This window comes from Cetorhinus maximus, chromosome 27 (assembly GCF_964194155.1).
Source record: "Cetorhinus maximus chromosome 27, sCetMax3.hap1.1, whole genome shotgun sequence".
Taxonomy (NCBI): domain Eukaryota; kingdom Metazoa; phylum Chordata; class Chondrichthyes; order Lamniformes; family Cetorhinidae; genus Cetorhinus; species Cetorhinus maximus.
Window position 1 is genome coordinate 20,841,199 of NC_135905.1, and position 19,542 is coordinate 20,860,740.

Genomic DNA, 19,542 nt, shown 5'->3' on the forward strand with positions numbered 1-19,542 from the left:
CATTTCTTTCCATCCAGTTAAAAGGCAAAATGTTGTTCCATTTGCCTTGAAGATATGCGAAAGAGGGAATGAAGGCCATAATAATGTGGTACTCTCGTAAGCCAAATAGTATTTCATTCACTTTTAGTTGGCAATCATCGCATTCTGTAACAATCCACAGATTTTGAATGCTGGGAGTTAATTCAAAATATTCCAGTTTGTCTCAATCTACGCACACATGACCCAAACTTCCACAAAAACACACTCCTCATACTTGGAGCATGTGTGTTTCATCGTGTGAGGCAATTTCCTTTGCAGCCCGAATGAAATTCCAGCCAAGACCTGAGCCAGAAGCTGATTGAAATGATGGAATTAATATTGTATTTACTGATATGAAAAGACTCTTCTACTGGCCAAGCATAATAAGCAAAGACATTATGAAAGGTACATTGATGAAAAGCTTCAGAAACAGAATTTAACCCTTTCTTTAACCATGACTGCACTTTGGAGCGGAGCATCTTATCTGTATGCTGCTTGGTATCCCTGACTGTGAAAGTATTGATGTAGCTTACAGTGTTTTGGGTGAGGTATTAGACCAAAGTCCTGTATGCTTACTCTGATGGTTTGGGTAAATGTTAAGAGCACTTTTAAAAAATTCATTCATGGGACATGGGCTTCGCTGGCTGAGCCATTATTTATTGCCCATCTCTAATTGCATTTGCGAAGGTGGTGGTGGTGAGCTGCAGCAGTTCAAGAAGGGCAGCTCAACGCCACTTTCTCAAGGGCAATTAGGGTTGGGCAATAAATGCTGGCCCAGCCAGCGAAGCCCACATCCTGTGAATGAATAAAAACAAAGTACAAAGCTCTTACAGTCTACACTGCAGGATTTCTCCTAGAACCAACACCAGCAAAAACAGAATAACTAGTGATTCACCTCAGTGCTGTTTGTGGGGCATTACTGGTCTAGAGTAGATAGCGAGGTAACCAACAGCTTCACTCGTATCCTCCTTTAAGAAGCATTTATCACATGATAAATTTAACCAGTGCGTTAAAATAAAAGAGCAATGCCGTTGTCTTAAAAGTAATTTGATTTTGTGGTGCTTTCAAGATTCACTTGGGAACTCATGAGGGTAAATCCCATCCTGGTAGTCAATGATATCTTTTAAGTTTCAACAAAGTGAAACATTTCTAAGCCAGAGTTCATCGATGTTTTTGAGGGAAAATCTATCACAAAATATTTACGGGGCAACACAATTTTTGCAAAAAATCCGGAATATTATTCTTTTAATTGCCATCTTATTAGTGAATTCTCCTGGGGTGGGGGAAGGGGAGAGGATATTGCGTTCTTTATATCGGTCAAAGGCTACTCAGCAGTGCAGACATTCCTGTCTTACTGCCTCCAGTCTTTCTTCAGTCTATCCAATTAGATACTCTCTCCGGAGCCTATCATTTTTATGTCTAAGTTAATAAAAGCCTAGGCCTAAGGAAACCACACTGGGTTCCTAGCCATGAGGAAGAAAGGAGCCCCCAATAATTCTTCCCGTGAGGAATTTTCCATTTTTTTCTTTCCCTTCTGCACTTGGACACCCTGTCAAAGTTCAAGGGGTTACGGCAGATTGGGGCAGAATTTGTCGCTGAGCGGGCGGGCGTGTGCCCCCAACCCACTCGAGTGCCAAATTGCGCGTGACGACGTCAGGCCTGCCCCAATGTCATCGCGCACTTGCGTGTGTTTCAGTCAGCGGGATCGCGCAGGTGCTGGGGCCACACCCGCCATGAATTAAGAGGCCAATTAAGGCCATTAAAAAGGCAACTGATGCCGCTTTATCGTTGCCCGTACGATTTCGCGCTCATCGCATGGGAAAAATGGGCAGGCGGCCGGCTGACAATTTCAAAAGCCTCATCCATGGGTGAGATAAAAAGGGTCGGCAGCATTGCCAGTGTCAGTAGTGAGATGGTGGTGGTGACTTATTGGTACTTGGCAGCTTCATCTCTGTTCGGGGCTTCATTGTTAGCATTTCCAGGTTTCATTTTCAGGACTCCTTGGTGTCTCCAAGGACCCTGGAGAATTCGGACCATGTGGACCCTTCCAGGTATCAGACAGCCTTCCCTTACCCTGGTAATGGGGATTGTGGTCTCCACTGGAGGTACCTCCTCTGAGGAGGAAGAGAGGGGCAGAAGGGAGAGGAGGCCGGGTGTCCCTATGCAGTTTACAGGGGAGTGACCTGTGGGAGGAGAGGCAGGTGCAGGACCAGCTGGCAGTCCAAGATTAAAGGGGCCGCAGAAGACACCACTATCCTGCTGCCAGGGTTTACAGGCAGCGATGCAGCTACCTCAATATGTCCGAGGTGCAATGCTGAAGGAGGCTCCGCCTCTCCAGGGAGACAGTGACCTCCATCTGTCAGTTGGTTGGGCCTGAGATCAGCTCCAACTGTGTGGGTGGACACCCCATGCCAGTGGCTCTGAAGGTCACAGTGGCCCTCAACTTCTATGCCCCCAGCTCTTTCCAGGGGTCAGTGGGGGATCTGTGTGGAATCTCTCAATCAGCTGTCCACAGTTGTGTGAAGCTGGTTACAGAAGCTCTGTTCAGGTGGGTACTGACCTTTTATTCTTTACCATACGGACGAGGCCAGCCAGGCTGAGCGAGCCAGAGGCTTTGCAGTGATTGCTGGATTCCCCCACATCCAGAGTGCAAGCGCCTGCACACATGTGGCCATCAAGGCACCAGCGGGTCAGCCGGGTGCCTTCGTCAACAGGAAGGGATTCCACTCCATTAACATGCAGATAGTGTGTGACCACAGGATGTAGATTCTGCAAGTCTGTGCAAGGTACCCAGGCAGCTCCCATGACATTTACATCCTGAGACTCTCCCAGGTGCTGAGGCTCTTCAGTGCTCCAGCCCGACTGGATGGGTGGCTGCTGCATGACAAGGGCTATCCCTTGAAATCTCCGCCACCCAGGAACAGAGGCAGAGCAGCAGTATAATAGGTACCATGCCTCCACAAGGGTGGTGATGGAGAGAACCATAGGTCTTCTGAAGATTTGCTTCTAATGCCTGGACTGTTCAGGGGGAGAACTACAATACCCCCCAGAGTGGGTGTCACTGATAGTGGTTGCATGGTGCACTCTCCACAATCTGGCACTGGCAAGGGGGGACCCACTGGAGGAAGAGGATCTTGGCGCAGCTCCACAGGCCACAGCTGATGAATCCAGTGGTGAGTTAGAAGAGGAGCACGGTGAGGAGAATGCTGAGGATGTGGAGCCAGACCTCTGTATCCTTCAGAGGGGGCAGGGAAACCAGGGACGCCTTGATCCAACGCTCCTTCAGCTAGGCTGCCAAATAACCGCTACCACCTCATGCCAGGGCTGCCACCTCCATCCTGGATGTCAGAAATGACCCTTTCCTTTGACCTCAAAGTCCACTCAGTGCCTATGCAATAAGGTTTCGAGTCACCCACGTCCAGCATTACACACTGGCGTCCCCTGCACCACATTCAATAAAAAAGGCGAAACATACTCAGGCCATTATGACAAAAGAAAATTTATCTCATGTTGATAGTCAAAACAAATGAACAGAACCTTCCCTGGTCTTAAACCCCAGACCAGTAAAATATATAAACAAAATATTGCACAACAGAAGATCACCCATGACCAGTCCATCTTGTGCTCATGGTGCCTTAAACGTATGATTGCGGGTGCTCCCCCCTCGCTGGCATCGGCATTGGAGACAGCCTGCTGACTCTGCTGTTTTGTTGGCCTTGATGACCTTAGCGGTCGTCCTCTGGCCAGTGGAGCCAGTGCTGGCCCCACCAGGAGAGAGCGGCCAGTGCCACCGCTGGTATCTCCCCAGTCACCACAGCCTCATCAGATGTCACTGTCACTGGCAGAGGGGTGCAGGAGCTGCTGCCATCATCCAGAGCGCCCTGAGAGGAGCCTGCAGAGATGATAGGCATTTTGTGCACCAACGTGAGGCTGCCCTGGACCTCCCTCCTCGCCACTGATGGACGGGCACCTACCTGGGATACTGGGTGCCTCATCCATCTCCCACACTGGCACTGATCACCTGACGGCCGCGTAAGGGCTTGCAGGTCCGAGCACAACCCCAGGAACCCCTCATTCTGTCCCTGGAGCTGCTACTCCATGAGAATCGCCACTCTCTCAATGGAGGCAGTGCGCTCGGCCATGAGGGTCAACGTAGTGCTGATGCTCCGCGTGGACTCCTGCTTAATGGCACGCATACACTCATGGGTCTCTGTCAGATCCTCCCGCACATCTTGCTGGACATCCAGCATCTGCAGCCTAATGGACGACTCTGGAGGCTCATCATCTGCCTGTGACCCAGCTTCGTCCTGGTTTCCAGCATCTGCCAGTGCCCTGGGCACACTCTGCCTCCGCCTGCACCTCAAGCGAGTGTGACGTGCCCTAACCGCTCTACACCGACGTTCTAGCCAAAGATCTTTCGCCCACCGAGATGCTGGCATCTGCGATGGTGCCTGGTTCAGAGAGCGGGTGTGATGCAGGTGCATCTGGAGCCTGGCAGTCCTCTGGCATTAGGGGGTGGTCTTCGGGGTCCTACGATTGGATGCATGGTGGCAAACCTAAGGGAGAACAACGACTTGTCATTAGTTAAAGTCACCACACTGTCACTGTGCATGCCAGGCACCCTGGTGACATGGAGTTCTGCACCATGGTGCCATTGCCTTTGATGGCATGATCAATGGGGACTCCAGGTTCGAGGCTCCCATCAATGAAGAGACTACACTAGAATGTTTGCACCATCCGAAACTCTCACCTCTGTGCACTGCACTCTGACCTTCACCTGACACCCCAGCCTCTCCGCGGCCAGTTGACTGAGGTGCATGGTGCCTCTCCAGCTCCAAGGCATCCTGCTCGTATCTGACTAGGATTAGGAGGTTAGCAGGGCCTCTGCCTGTTCGCGACCTTTCAATGTTGTTATGGGCTGTCTTCTCCTGAAAGGACAGAGGAGCATTGATTAGTCCACTCTCTACCTGCAGCGCCATTGCAGCCTGGCCAACCCCAGCTGAGGAACACCTCGCAGGGCACATCCGAATTGTGGCCCTCGAGCCCCAAGGCACTCGGTCCAAGAAGCCAGGGCTCACCCGCTTGGCCAGCTCCGGCATCATTGACAGTTGGGACTCAGACTCTAATACCCCGGATCTCCATGGGGGAACGGCCAGCCCTTAACGCTTCAACACACCGATCCACACCAACGCGGTACTCACCCTTCCTGAGTGCAGCAGTCGTTGAACCTCTTGTGGCACTGGACCCAGGTGCGCTGCACAACATCATGGCTGCTGACCAGCACTGCCACCTCCTCCCAAGCTCTTTCTGTGAGGTGCGGCTGCCTCCTCATTCCATCCCTGGGGGCAAGGGTGTCCCTCCTGGCAGCCACCTCCTCCAGGAGGACCGCGAGGCGCTCAGCAGAAAACCGGGGCACCGAGTGCCCGCCGGACCTGCCCACCCGCTTGGCGTCTGCAGCTGCATTTGAATCCATAATTTTTAATCTCCTGCTGATAACACCGAAGATGCCTTCATCGCTGGCAGCCTTCCAGGGCCTGGCTGTGGCTGTGCCGGTTTTAAACCGGCTGCCGGGTCATCATTGGACCCAACGGCCGACAGGTCCCCCTCCCCTGCCCACCCCTTCCCGACCATTGGGGAGCTGCCGTTCACACTGGGTGGGCCTGCCAGCATGAAATCGCGGCCGGGGGGGCCGATTGCGGGCGGCAGCACCTTTCCCGGCTGCTCCCAGGCCTACCGATCGTGCCCACCCACCGAACTCAAAATTCTGCCCTTGGTGCATGATAACGCACCATGCCCATCCATTGCTGATTATTTAGCCGTGTGAGCGCTGCCTGGATTGCCTCCCCTTCCAATGTTTGCTCACCTCTCTCTCTCTCGAGGCAGTGCCGTGCTTCCCGGTGCCTTCTCCTGCTGAGGAACCTCAGCCACGTGCCTGTCACCTTCTTGCAGTTTATTTCACAAGGATCCAACCTCCACTTTCAATGCTATCTCCTAATTTTGGTGAATTATCTGTGGTTTTTCAATTATTTATACTGGGTTGACGCCGTCACTATCCAGATATCGTCATCGCAACTCAAAGTTAATTTGTTTTCCAGTTTAAAAAGAATGAGATCGATTAGCTCCCTTTTGCTTATGTCTTAAGGATATATTGATACGTTTTTAAAGAAGGAATTGTGACACGTGTTATCCAGTTTCCTTCTCTTCCATGAAAGCCCGTGTTTTGTACAGAAGTGTAGTTTCATAGGTGCTGGCATTTGTGTCTCATGCCTAATCGGGCTAGTCTGAGCCTGAGTGGTAGCAGGTCACATATTACAATGAAGCCACAATCTTGCCTAGCCCAAAGGCTTCCTGTCAGCCGAGGGTCACTGATTAGTACTCAGGAAATGTGGCCATTTTGTTTGCTTGCCCCTAGCCCAAGAACTTTTAGGCCAACTGTAACCCATCCACCCCGCCTCCCGTTTAGTGAATCAGCCGAGAATAGCTGACTCAGCACAGGCCTGGGACTACCTTGGTCTAACTGGCCCACAGAATCGCAGAATCACACAGTGCAGAAGAGGCCCTTCGGCCCATCGAGTCTGCACCGACACGTGAGGAACACCTGACCTACCTACCTAACCCCATTTACCAGCACTTGGCCTTGAATGTTATGATGTGCCAAGTGCTCATCCAGATACTTTTTAACCACAACCACACAGGGTGGTTGATTTACAACAGCAACAACACACATTTATATAGCATCTTTAATATCATACAACACCCCAAGGCACTTTGCAGGAGCAATTCTAAAACAAAAATTGACACCGAGCCACCTAGGGAGATATTAGGGCAGATAACCAAAAGCTTAGTCAGAGAGGTAGTTTTGAAGGAGTGCCTTAATGGAGGAAAGAGAGACAGAGAAGTGTAGGGAGAGAATTCCAGAGCTTGTGGCCGAGGCAACTGAGGGCACAGCCGCTAATGGTGGATCAATTACCCACTGAACTGTTGAGGGATCTGTTGACAAAAGTGGGGCAGGGATTACAGGACATTTTGGACTTGGCCAAAGATTAGCAACAGGGACGAGAGCAATACTCTAGACTGGATCATGATTAAAAGCATGTCTTTTTTAAAGAGAATGCTACCCTGTGAGTTTGCTCCATCTCTGTCCCCACAACTATCATCATCATCATCACCTGGCCTCCTCTTTGGCCTTTACTTGAGTCACGTTGAATGACCTGGCAGGTGTTGAGTGCAACCTGCAATGTCTCTGCCTCTTGCTCTTTTCTCTCTTCTATTTTTTCCTCAGTGCTGTACAGCAAACAACAAGAGTCGAGACTGGGAGTTCAGTGGAGTCCTAACGCTGGTGTTGTGAAAAATCCCGCTTTAGTGCATCTGGCACTGTAAAAGTTTAGACTTTGACCCAAGCTTAGAGAGAATTATCCACAACTCAAAACCTTGCACTCTGCACAACATCTACTGCAGGGTGAACAGATGGCAGCCAGTATGATAACACAGGAATGGTACGCTTAAGATCCCATTCCTTGTGGTCGGTTCCAAGAATTCAACTTGCTGAACTCCCCAGCGCTGAGACAATGGACCCACCCCTCAAAGCTTCATTTATATCAGTGTTTAGCAGATGGTTTTCCTTACACAGACCAGCTGGCTGTCTGATCTGGGTGCTTATTTTGTACCTATTATATTTCTGGTCAGTCGGTGTAGTAGGTAACATAAGACGTCCTCTAGTGCTGTGGCTGCTGTTACTGCTCAGTTTGAGATTGCAAAAGATTTGCCCGTTAATTGAGGATACAAGTTTGTCACCATATCCCAGCTGAGAAAAATCCATTAGCCCTGGGGGCAGTGAATATTAATTGAGCTTAGGTCCAAACTGTTCTAAACTTAGCTGGGTCGCTTTATTGGGTTCGGTTTTTATTTAGCGAAATATCAGATTGCCCTGCTCTATAATAGACCTGAACTTAAGAGAGGCGACAAATTAATGTTACATTAAAACAGGCCATTCGCACTCGGCCAGTGTTCATGCTCACTAGGGTTGCCAACTATGATTAAATGTATTCCTGGAGATTCCATCACATGACTTGCCCCCACACCCCAGCCATTAGTCGGTCTACGCATCCATCCTCGTGACATACTGCCTTCCTATGCCAATTGGAAAGCAAAAAGACTCATTACCCAATTGGACTGTCAGCCAAATGTTTGACTGTCAGCCAAACAGCCTTTTTCTTTTCCCATTTTCAATATTTTTAAGTCTAGTAAAGGGAAGTGGTCAAAGAAAATTACAAGACAAACAAGAAAAACAATATTTTTTAATGTTCCCGATGATTTTTCTCCAGCGTTGCGCACAGCAGTGACCTGGAGAACAATTTTCAATTCCTGGAAACTCCAGGCAAATCTTGGAGGGTTGGCAACCCTATGCTCCCACATTATTTACTTAATCTCATCCTCTCGACATATCCGTCTACTTTCCTAGCCATGTACTTTACCTAGCATCAAATCAAATCGGCACCAGTGAATTGGGTCTGATGTTAATTGGATCTGAAGTTGAGTTTGATGGGCTGAGGGATCTGCCTGGGTGAGACAATATAAGGCAAGGTGAACAGAACCTGGTTCATTCAGCACAAAGTCGGTCCCTGTAATGCTTTGGGTTACATCACTTGATACTTCGATTAGCATTGTTTCATGAGCTTCACTATTCTTTGACAATTGTTGGTTGGACCATATACAGGGAACATTGAAACAGGGGGGAGCAGAATGATCAAGTTTAAGCATTGTTTCCCAAATACAGACACCCATGCAGGAAGGCATTGTACTTATTTTAATCTTTACTGTTCACATATTTCTTTTCGTAAATTGTGGCCAATTTGGTTAGCATTTAGAACACAGTGTGTTGTAATACTTTAGCAACTTGCCTCTACATGTAACCAAATTCTAATGAGGCGAAGTCTTTCTTGTTAGCCTGCACTTTGACAACTATATCTCTTATAAAGACCATATAGATTTTTTTTTTTTTAAAGTGAAGAAACCCAGAATCCTGTTTGCTTTTTTATGGTTGTTTCTACCTCCGTGCCTATCTTTAAAGATCCTTGTGTATCTGTAGCTCCAGATTGCTCTGTCCTAACTCTGAGGGTATTGCAATTCAGGGAGACACCCTTTCCTATTTATTTTCTTGAAATAAGCCATTTCAAAATTCGCTGCACTGAACTGCACATGCCACCTATCTACTCACTCCCCATTCACCTGTTTCTGGCTTCCTTCCATCTGTCGGCTTATTATGGCTTCTAATTTGGTATCGTCAGGAAGCTTCAACATCAGTCCTCTTGTGCCTATCTCTAAATCCTTTGTGATAAAAAGGATAGCATTGGTCACAAGGGATGCCATATTTCACCAAGCTGAACAACACTGTTGTAATGTGCCTTTAAGAGATGGCAGCATGGCATCACTAGAAGGGGATCATGTCATGTGATCCAGTCTTAGTTTCACTTTTGCTTTGAGCAGAGCACACACACAAAGCTCTGCTGCTGATGTTTTCACGATTTCTATCCACGTATATCTGTTTTCATGTGGCTAGTCTTAGTAACTGAACCCACAATGTGTTTAATCAATCCCTTATGAGCGATTGATGCTTTTGTCTTGTACAGTAAATAAGCCCAAGGTATTATATCATTGCAATAACGCGACACACTCCTTTATCTATAAACTCTGTGATTTTGTGAACAAAATCAATTTAGTTAAGTGCAACCTGTCTTTTACAAATCTACATGGTCTGTTCTTAATCAGTGCAGGCATCTCTAAGTGTTCACTATTTTACTTCTTTACCACAAATGCAATAAGACTCATTGGCCTGTAGTTTCCTGGTTTACCTCTTTCCTCTTTCTTGATTTGGAGTGCAACATTTGCCCATTTTCATCATTTGACACAATTCCTATTTCCACAAAGTTTTGAAAATGGTTAGAACTCTGGCATCTTTCCCACCCGAGCCGACTGCCATATTCTTCCTCAGTGTTATGGGACACATGATATCTGGATCTGTTGGCTTCTCCACTTTTGCTTCCATTAAACCTATTAAAGCTTCCTTTTAGGTATTTTTCTTTTATCATGTTCTTTCACATTTTATTCAGTTACTGCTCCAGTCCTCCAGACCCTGTTTAACATCTCTGTCAGTCCCTTCATGCAGGCACAAGATGGTCCCACCCCTTCTTTCTTTAGCGGTTTACTGTTTATATACTTGTAAAATCTTTGCTATTTCTCTTTATGTTGACTGCCAGTCTTCTCTCATATTCCTCTTTAAGATTTGTGCTTTCCTACTGTACACTTTATATTTCTTGTCATTTTCTTTCATATTATTTCTTCCCTTTGTATCCATCACGTGTCTCTTCCTGCTTCTCTCTACTCAAACCCCTCTGCTTATTGCTGGAAAATCAAAGTTGGGCAGACTCCCCCTCTGCTCCTGATTGGAATGTATTTAATTTGAACTTTATTTCCCCCCCTAACAGCACTGTGGGTGTACCTACGCCACATGGACTGCAGCTGTTCAAGAAGGCAGCTCACCACCACCTTCTCAAGGACAACTAGGGATGGGCAATAAATGCTGGCCCAGCCAGCGACACCCACATCCCGTGAACGAATATGTCAAAGAAAAAAATCACCCTGTGTTTAGACACCTTTCACTGTTCCACCAACTGTTTGATTTTGTCCATCTCATCTAGTCAATTACACTAAGCTGGGTTCCCTTTCATCACACTGAATCTGGCTAAGAAGTTGACTCCAGTTAGTGCAATGAACAATCTGGATTGGCCAGGATTGGTCCACTGAGATCCAGCAGAGGAGGTGGAACCTATAATCTTGTGGAGTTCAGAGGCCTGCAGAGTCCAATTGGTACTCCTGTAGCCCTCTGATGAACCCCAAGAGGTAAAGCACAATAACTGTGTGTTTTGATGTAAGCTGTGTATATATTCACCTAGCCTCGCATTGCTGGCTGTTTTCTCTGTGTCAGAACAACCTCATACTCTTTCGCAAGTTCCAGCCTTTATACAAGGTGTTTAGGGTTCTTTCAGAATATTCACAAAACTAACTAGGCACAGGAACCTTTCAAGGCCTTTGCCTTTGCTGGATGCACCAGGTAACTTTTAGTAATTAAATTCACTGCAGTCAGGAAGTAGCCATTTTTACATTTTATCAAGCAAAATTATGTGGAGATACTTTACAGATATACCATGCCCAAGGAAAGGTACCCCAGCAATGAATCTTCAGAGAGGGGCTGAGAATATTGGCAATAAAAGAATAAGAAATTAAGCAGTATTGAAAGGGAAAATCCAGAGTCTAAAGTCCACCAGGATGAAACAAAAAGGGTAGATAAGGGTCAAACTGGTGAAAGACAAACTTAGGATATGAAGAGTAGCCAATACTTGTAATAGGCGTCCAGGAAAGGCATGGAAGGGTAACCCAGAAAACTTCCATTTTCAGGAGCCAGTTAGATGCTGTGTTGAAGGGAACTCTTGGTGGATGCGAGTAAACTAAGCTGAATTACATGGCCTTTCTCATTTGTACTCATCTCGTTAATTAAAAGGAAACCTGATATAAAAAGCAACGTCTTGTGATCTATTTTGATTTTATAAACATGCAGGAAGATTTGGAAATATTTGCAAAGATATAAACAAAAAATATAAAGGGGACAACTGTTTCTGTTTGGGAACCCAGTTGACAGATGTTCCAGGAAGAATGCGAAAGAATGTAAAGGAAGCTTGCTCAAACAGTTACCCTAAGGGTACTGTTTGCAAGGACTGAGTTTGTATTTCGCTTGAATATAGAAAGTTAAGGGGTGATCCATCAACAAGATGCATTTCTGCAACTCAGCAGCTCTTTCAACCGCACCTTCCAAACCCGCAACCTCTACCACCTAGAACGACAAGGGCAGCAGTTCCCCTCCAAGCCACACAACATCCTGACTTGGAACTATATCGCTGCTGCTTCACTGCTGCTGGGTTAAAATCTTGGAAATTCCTGCCTAACAGTGCCGTGGATGTACCTACACCACATGGACTGCAGAGGTTCAAGAGGGCAGCTCACCACCACCTTGTCGAGGGCAATTAGGGATGGGCAATAAATGTTGGCCTGGCCAGTTATGCTCACATCCCGTGAATGAAAAAAAAAATTGAGCGGTTTACGATGATTAAAGAATTTGGTAGGGTAGAGAGAGAAAAACTATATCCACTGGTGAGAGAATCCAGAACAAGTGGGCAAAACCTTAAAATTAGACTTAGGCCATTTGGTGATAACATCAAAAAGCACCTCTTCACACAAAGGACAGCAGAAATGGAACTCTCAGCTTTCAAAAAGCTCTTGACGCTGGGGGGGTCAATTGAAAATTTCCAAATTGAGATTGATAGATTTTTGTTCAGCAAGGATATTGGGTTACAAAACCAAGGCAGGTACATGGAGTTAAGATACAGATCAGCCGTGGCCTAGTTTAATGGCGGAGCATGCTTGAGGGGCTGAATGGCCTCTTCCTGCTTCCTGTGTAAGCTGCTTTCGCCTGTATGACGGAAGCAATCAGATAGCCTGCAAACAAGCCAACTCTACCACAGCTGCTCAAGCCTTTCACCCTTGGCCTTACTGGACAATCCAATCGCTTTCGCTCAATTTTGTTTTTCATTCACAGGATGTGAGCGTAACTGTCTAGGCCAACAGTTATTGCCCATCGGCTTCTCTTGTATTGGTGAGCGGTTGTTGAAAAATTGATTTTAAGCCACCCGCCCGTGCCTAGTGGAGTTCCAAACTGGTGCTTGTTGATCTTGTACTAAAGAGTGTGAGTTAGTAGCAGCAAATCCATCTCCGGAAAGCCATGCAATTTTACCACAGGCAGGAACCTGTATAAAATGTGCTCAAACCTTTCTCTTTTGTGGCCTCCCCCAGGAGTCAGCAGTTGATTGGTGAGGATGGCACGTAAGGGGTTTCACTGGAAAAGTGACTATCATGGGGCGTTACTATCTTTCCTTTCTCTTATATGTGTTGTATGCACCTTTCCATCTGAATAAGTGACTACACTTCTGTAAGGGCACCTTTTAGCTGTTGGCCTTATATCGCATGCCTCTCCAACCTAGCCTACAATTAATGGATTAGTGTTAAATCTGAAATAATCCCCAAGCCATCGATTATTGCCAGCTATAACTGCGCTGACTGCGATCGGAAGTCGTATTTGTCTTTTTTTAACCCTTAGCTTTATTTGCCAAGTTGCCAGGTGTCTGGTATTCAGAAGCTGGCCTCCCACCTTTATTTAGTGCTTATCTATTTAATCGGAGTGCACCAGGACCACAAATTGTTCACTGACTATTATTATCAAGTCCCACCTCGTGCCCACAATACACAACCCATTGTACCAGAGCATTTAAATTTGATATTTTTAAATCACTTCTTTTGAACCTTTAAAACTGCAAACCATCTGGCCTGTATTTATTATCAAGTGGGTACAACCATTTCCTGTAAAGTTCTATGGAGTGCTCCCTACTTGAGGATTATATTCAAGGCTGAGATTGGTAGATTTTTGGACTCAAAGGGGATCTTAAACCTTATATCGAATGAAGCCTAGCACAGAACTGGGGCTCTGGAATCCCTCCCTAACAGCACCGTGGGTGTTCCTACACCATGTGGACTGCAGTGGTTCAAAAAGCTGGCTCACCACCACCTTCTCAAGGGCAATTAGTGATGGGCGAAAAATGCTGACCCAGCCAGTGACACCCACATCCCGTCAACAAATCCAAAAAGAAACTGCTTCACATTTTAGTGTTCTTCAAATGATTATTCTTCCCCCTTTTACAATTAGTTTCCTGTGTTTGAACCATCCTGGGTGCAGAGATCCAATAATGATTGGGACTCCAGCCCAGGGGAATGGGCCAAAAAGGAACAGGGTGGGGTAACCAGAATTGTCAACACTCAATTTGTGTGCAGCTCGGACACTCCAATGGGACAATAAGGGAAGGTGGTGGCATGGTGGTAATATCACTGCGCTAGTGATCCAGAGGCCCAGGCTAATGCTCTGGGGAACATGGGTTCAAATCCCACCATGGCAGTTGGTGGAATTTAAATTCAATTAATAAAAAATCTGGGACATAAAGCCAGTTTCAGTAATGGTGACCATGATAGCTATCATCAGTTGTTGTCAAAACCCATCTGGTTCACTAATCCTGTCTAGGGAAGGAAATCTGCCATCCTTACCTGGTCTGGTCTACATGTGACTCCAGACCCACAGCAGTGTGGTTGACTCTTAGTTGCCCTCTACAATGGCCTAGCATTCAGTTTGAGGGCAATTGGGGATGGGCAACAAATTCTGGCCTTGCCAGCAATGCCCACATCCCGTGAAGGAATGCATCTTTTAAAACTCCCGTTGCTTATATTGTGTAAATGTTGCATCAAAATTGCAACGTGAAAAGGGGCCATTCAGCCCGAGAAGTCCATACTGGTCATTATCTTGCCCATGAGCCGTAGTCCTAATAGGGACCTTTCCTGCCTCTGAGCCGGAAGGCCCCAGGTTCAAGCACCACTCCAGGACTTTTTAGCTAGAAAAAACATAGCCGCTGGTGCAGGTAAGTCAGCGCCTATCACTGCCAGTCCTCAGCCTGGATAAAAGGGGTTACCCTAGAGAGGGTTAGCAACAAGAAAAGTATCCAGCTGTGGAACCACCTGCCAAATCCAAAAAAGATGTGGTTGATCTGAAGGAGTGATCGGCCAGCATTGTGGCAACTCCGAGGGAAAGCTGAACGAGAAGGGAATGAGCAGTAGTCCTAATCTATTTTTCCCGCTCTGTTTCCATATCGTTTTAGCCCCCTTTCCTCCATCCAAATGTGTTATAATTGGTGGCTTCTACCCTTAGAAAGGTACCATTGATAGGCCATAAGTTAGCGTTGCATCACCGTCATGGCATCGTAACTTTGGGCTTTAAGGGCAGGATTTTCCCCTCATCGGGCGGGCCTGGGAATGGCCGCAAGACTGACCACTGCCCGCGACCGGGCTCCAACCGCGATTGCGCGCTGGCGGGCCAATTAACGGGCAGCCAGCGTGAAAGGCGTGGTGGGAGCCTCAGCGCTGCTGGGGTAGGGGGTGGGAGGAGTGCGAATGCTGAAGTGTGCGCATGCGCTGGGGGAGCCGAAGGTTTTTAAAATGAAAAATAAACTTTTTGCATGTAATATAAACATGTCTCCACATGTGACCCAGTCACACGAAGAGGGACATATAAAGAAGGATTTAAAATTTAAAAAAATTTTTTTTTTTTAGTAATAACCGTTGGAATACCTCATCCTGCCTGTTTTGTTAAAAATGCAAAGGCTGCCTGGCCAATTCGCCCGCCCGCCAACAAAACAGTTGAGCGGGCAGCGAAAAATGAAACTTACTTAATTACTTAAGGGCCTTAATAGGCCTCTTAATTATCGGCGGATACCACCTGTCACGCGCGCCTGCTGACTGAAAGATCGCGAGAGTGCGTGATGACATCGGGATACTCGGCCGACATCATCGCGCACTATTTCACTCCCGTTCAGGTCGCGCACGCACACACCAACCACGGGATGAAAAATTCTGCCCTCAATGTTTCTGGAGAGGTTGAGCAACATTGCTCCAAATTAACTCAGTACTTTGACCATATGAAACAGCACACACTGTACCATTCCATTCCTAGGGTGGAGAGATATTTCATCTAAGCTCTTCCTTTAATGTCACAAACCTTCATAACTGTAGCAGTTACAGTTTATCTGTGAGGGCAATTTACAGATTGGAAAGTGCCAGTAAACATCTCTCTCTGAGCCATGAAAAGTGAACACAAAGTTATTGCCTTCCCTTTTTCATACACTTCTGACGCTTTCAAGGGTGACATCTGAAGTGTGATGGACTCTCAAAACTTTTATATGGATACATATCAACAGATAACCTTTGCCATTGGCCACAGCTGGACAAAATGGATTTTAATAAGGGCAGGAATGTTACACCATGCATTATTCAACTAAGGTAGATGTGCATTGCCTTTTGGACAAGTATTTAGTCAACCCCATAATGCTCGTTTCTTTGGTTAAGTGGTGATTTTTGACAGATTACATTTCTGTAAAGTGCCTCGGGATGTTTTACTATGATAAAGATGAGAGATCAATGTAAGTTGTTGTGAATGTCTCTTTGTCTTTATGCTTTTCTTGGTTCATTGCTTATCCTTAAGGTGAGACCCGGATGCATTATAGCGCTGTTAATTGCTGTTGAAGGTGGTTAGAATGAATTTAATAAAAAGAAGCTGGGTTACAGAATGGTGAGAGACCCACCTGAAACAGCCATGGACTGTGATAAGCAGCGGTGGTATGAATGCCTTTCACTTTTCTTCCATGGTCAACGTTATTTGGACTTTTTAAATTCATTCCTGGGATGTAAGCATCACTGGCTGGGCCAGCATTTATTGCCCATCCCTCGTTGCCCTTGAGAAGGTGGTGGTGAGTTGCCATCTTGAACCGCTGCAGTCCATGTATTGGACAGGGAGTTCCAGGGTTTTGACCCACTGACAGTGAAGGAACGGCGATATAGTTCCAAGTCAGGTTGGTGTGGGAGTTGGAAACTTGTAGGTGGTGGTGTTCCCATGTGCCTGCTGCCCTTGTTCTTCTGAGTGGCGGAGGTTAAGTTTGAAAGATGCTGGAGAAAGAGGCTTGGTGAGCTGCTGCAGTGCATTTTGTAGATCAGGGCTTCCCAAACTGTCAGTCATGACCCCCAGTGACGTCACGAGATGAAATTTTAGCGTTGCGAGCGCTGAAGCAGCAATGGCTGCCGTGGAGCTCAGACTGATTTCTGACAGATGCAAGGCCTCTTTTTAAATGCCCATGGATATTTTTATTGGTGAGTGTGGTCTAATGGACTGTTCCCTGAGGCACGATTGCAGCATCACAAAACCCTGTGAATAGGCAGGAATTCTCTTTTTTTGATAAACCCTGCCTTTTCCATTCTCAACTCCTGTTTTCCCTCTGCGCCCCCCTTGCTCAAAAGCCATTGTACCCTGCCTCCCACCCCCCCACCAAGATTTTCACTCTGGGGCCACACAAAGTCTGAGGCATTAAGTGGGGCCACGATGGAGAAAAAGTTTGGGAAGCGCTGATGGAGATGGATAGTTGGAGGAAATGGTACATCTTTAGTTGCACTTGGAGCGAGTTGAGAGGTTACATTGCCACCTCTGGCGAAAGTGAGGATAACAGGAAGGTCATGATATCACCTCTGGATCAATTAAGAGCAACAAAAATGTCATTGTTACAGTATTCCTCATTTCATTTTAATGTACTGGCGGGAGAACACGACAATGTTTATATATAATAGATACAATTATAGTTAAATCATTATAGAAGATCTGAAATAGACTTTACCAGTTTGCTTGGTTGTATATCAGTTGATATATTCCTTTGTTGACTGATGAACTCAGGGTTGAGTCTAAAAGCTACTTCCATGAGGACACACCAGTCATACTTATGATAAACATCATGGGCTGACTACAAGGGGTGGGGTCTACTGGTGGCCGCCCCTTCGTTGGAAGCAGTTCAGGGAAGGTTTACCAGACTAATACCTGGAATGGGTGGGTTGCTTTATGAGGAAAGGTTGGACAGACTAGGCTTGTATCTGCTGGAGTTTAGGAGACTGAGAGGTGACTTGATTGAAACATATAAGATCCTGAGGGGTCTTGACAGGCTGGATGCGGAGAGGATGTTTCCTATTGTGGAAAAATCTAGAACTAGGGGGGTCACTGTTTAAAAATAAGAGGTCGCCCATTTAAAATGGAGATGAGGTGAAATTTTTTCACTCAGAGGGTCATGAATTTTGGAACTCTCTTCCTGAAAAGGACAGTGGAAGCAGAGTCTTTGGATATTTTTAAGACAGAGGTGGATAGATTCTTGGTAAGCAAGTGGGTGATAGGTTATCGGGAGGTGGGTGGGATGCAGATTTCAGGTTACTATCGGACCCCACCACCGCCCCCCACCCCTCACTCCTCCACCGCCCCACCACCCCCCACCCCCCACCCACCCCACCACCCCCTACACACACACACACACCGCACCCCCCCTACCCCCAGCTGGCAGTCCCAGCAGAACTCAGTAATGGGCTTGCAGGTTCCTGGATGGCCAGATATGTCCCAGGCATTTTTTAGGGCAGGAAGGGATTAAGTGGAGGGGGATGAGGTGTTAGGGGTGGAGGGGGTGGTGGGTTTTGGAGGCCAGGCAGGGAGAAACAAAGGGGGAGGGTAACATCTTGTGGGGAGGAGTGTCCTCGATGTGCACATCCCGAATGATGTTCCCCACCCCACCCCACCCCACCCCACTTCACCCCACCCCACCCCACTTCACCCCACCCCACCCCACTCCACCCCACTTCACCCCACTTCCTTCCCACCTTTTCAAAAAAGTTGTTTAAAAAGCAACTCTCGCCTGCCTTCCACTGCCCAGTGTTTATACTCTTTCGAGTTACCAACAGTCACAGATTGCAACTCTTTCGAGTACAATCACAGCTCTTGGTTTTCCGGGAGTGGGACATGAACCCACAACCCTCTGATTCAAAGGCGAGGGTGCTATGAACTGAGCCACAGCTGACACCTCTGCCCAGTGTTTTATGGTGGTAGAGACAGATTGAGGGCCTTAAGTGGGAAATAATTGGCCATTTAAGGACCTCAATAGGCCTAAGGGTGGGTGGCCTAGTTGGCGCTTTACCCACCCTCATATTATGGGGACTGGCTCGGGAGTGGGCAGGAAGGTTGGTTGTGGGCTAACCACCTGACATATTTTACCTCCCCCACCCTGCCCCCACAACCCCCTTTTCCCCGGCAAAAACACTTGGGTGGTGGGGGGGGGTCATAAAATCCAGCCCAATGATTTTTGGGTAGTTAACCCAATATCTTTGATAGTCAAGGGCCTTTATCTTGAGCTGTGAGCCCAGCTAATGAAATGAGACAAATGAATACTCCAGCTTGTTTGCATCGAGCCAATCTTTAGACAAGTTTCAGGAGTTTCTCAACGTTTGCAATGTAAAGTCTGAGCACTGCTACTCCCTGCTCAAAGCAACATTTGACCAACTTAGTGATTCATTGCCATGACCTGTTTGTATGTCAACACAAGTTGATCTGTGGCCATAAGAATGGATTAATAAAATACAAGAGTCTGTCGGCAGCAAGCCTGTAGCTATACGATGGTGACAGGTTCTGAACATTTGCGTTGAAGGCTAGAAAGGGAGGCCCCTCGCGTAATTGAAGAAAATGGCTCTTGACATGTGAAAATGTGACAAAATACCATTTCTCAATATCCCATGATGAGAATGTGGCACTCGCAACCACATGGAGCGGTTGAGATGAATCATCTAGATGCGTTTAAGAAGAACCTACAAAAGTACACGGGGGAAGCAATGAATAGAAGCACATGGGATGTCAGAATGCAAGGTGGGATGGGGCTCATGTGGAAACACTGGTATGGACCTCTGAGGTTTATCCATGTTTCTCCACATTCCCGGACCATGGGACCTTCTCTTTGCCAGACTTCCCAC

General features: G+C 46.9%; 1 protein-coding gene across 1 annotated transcript in view; it reads left to right on the top strand.

The window, feature by feature from the left end:
- Nucleotides 1–19,542, top strand: part of zcchc24 (zinc finger, CCHC domain containing 24) — a 207,344-nt gene that overhangs the window by 92,886 nt on the left and 94,916 nt on the right. The window lies entirely within an intron of this gene.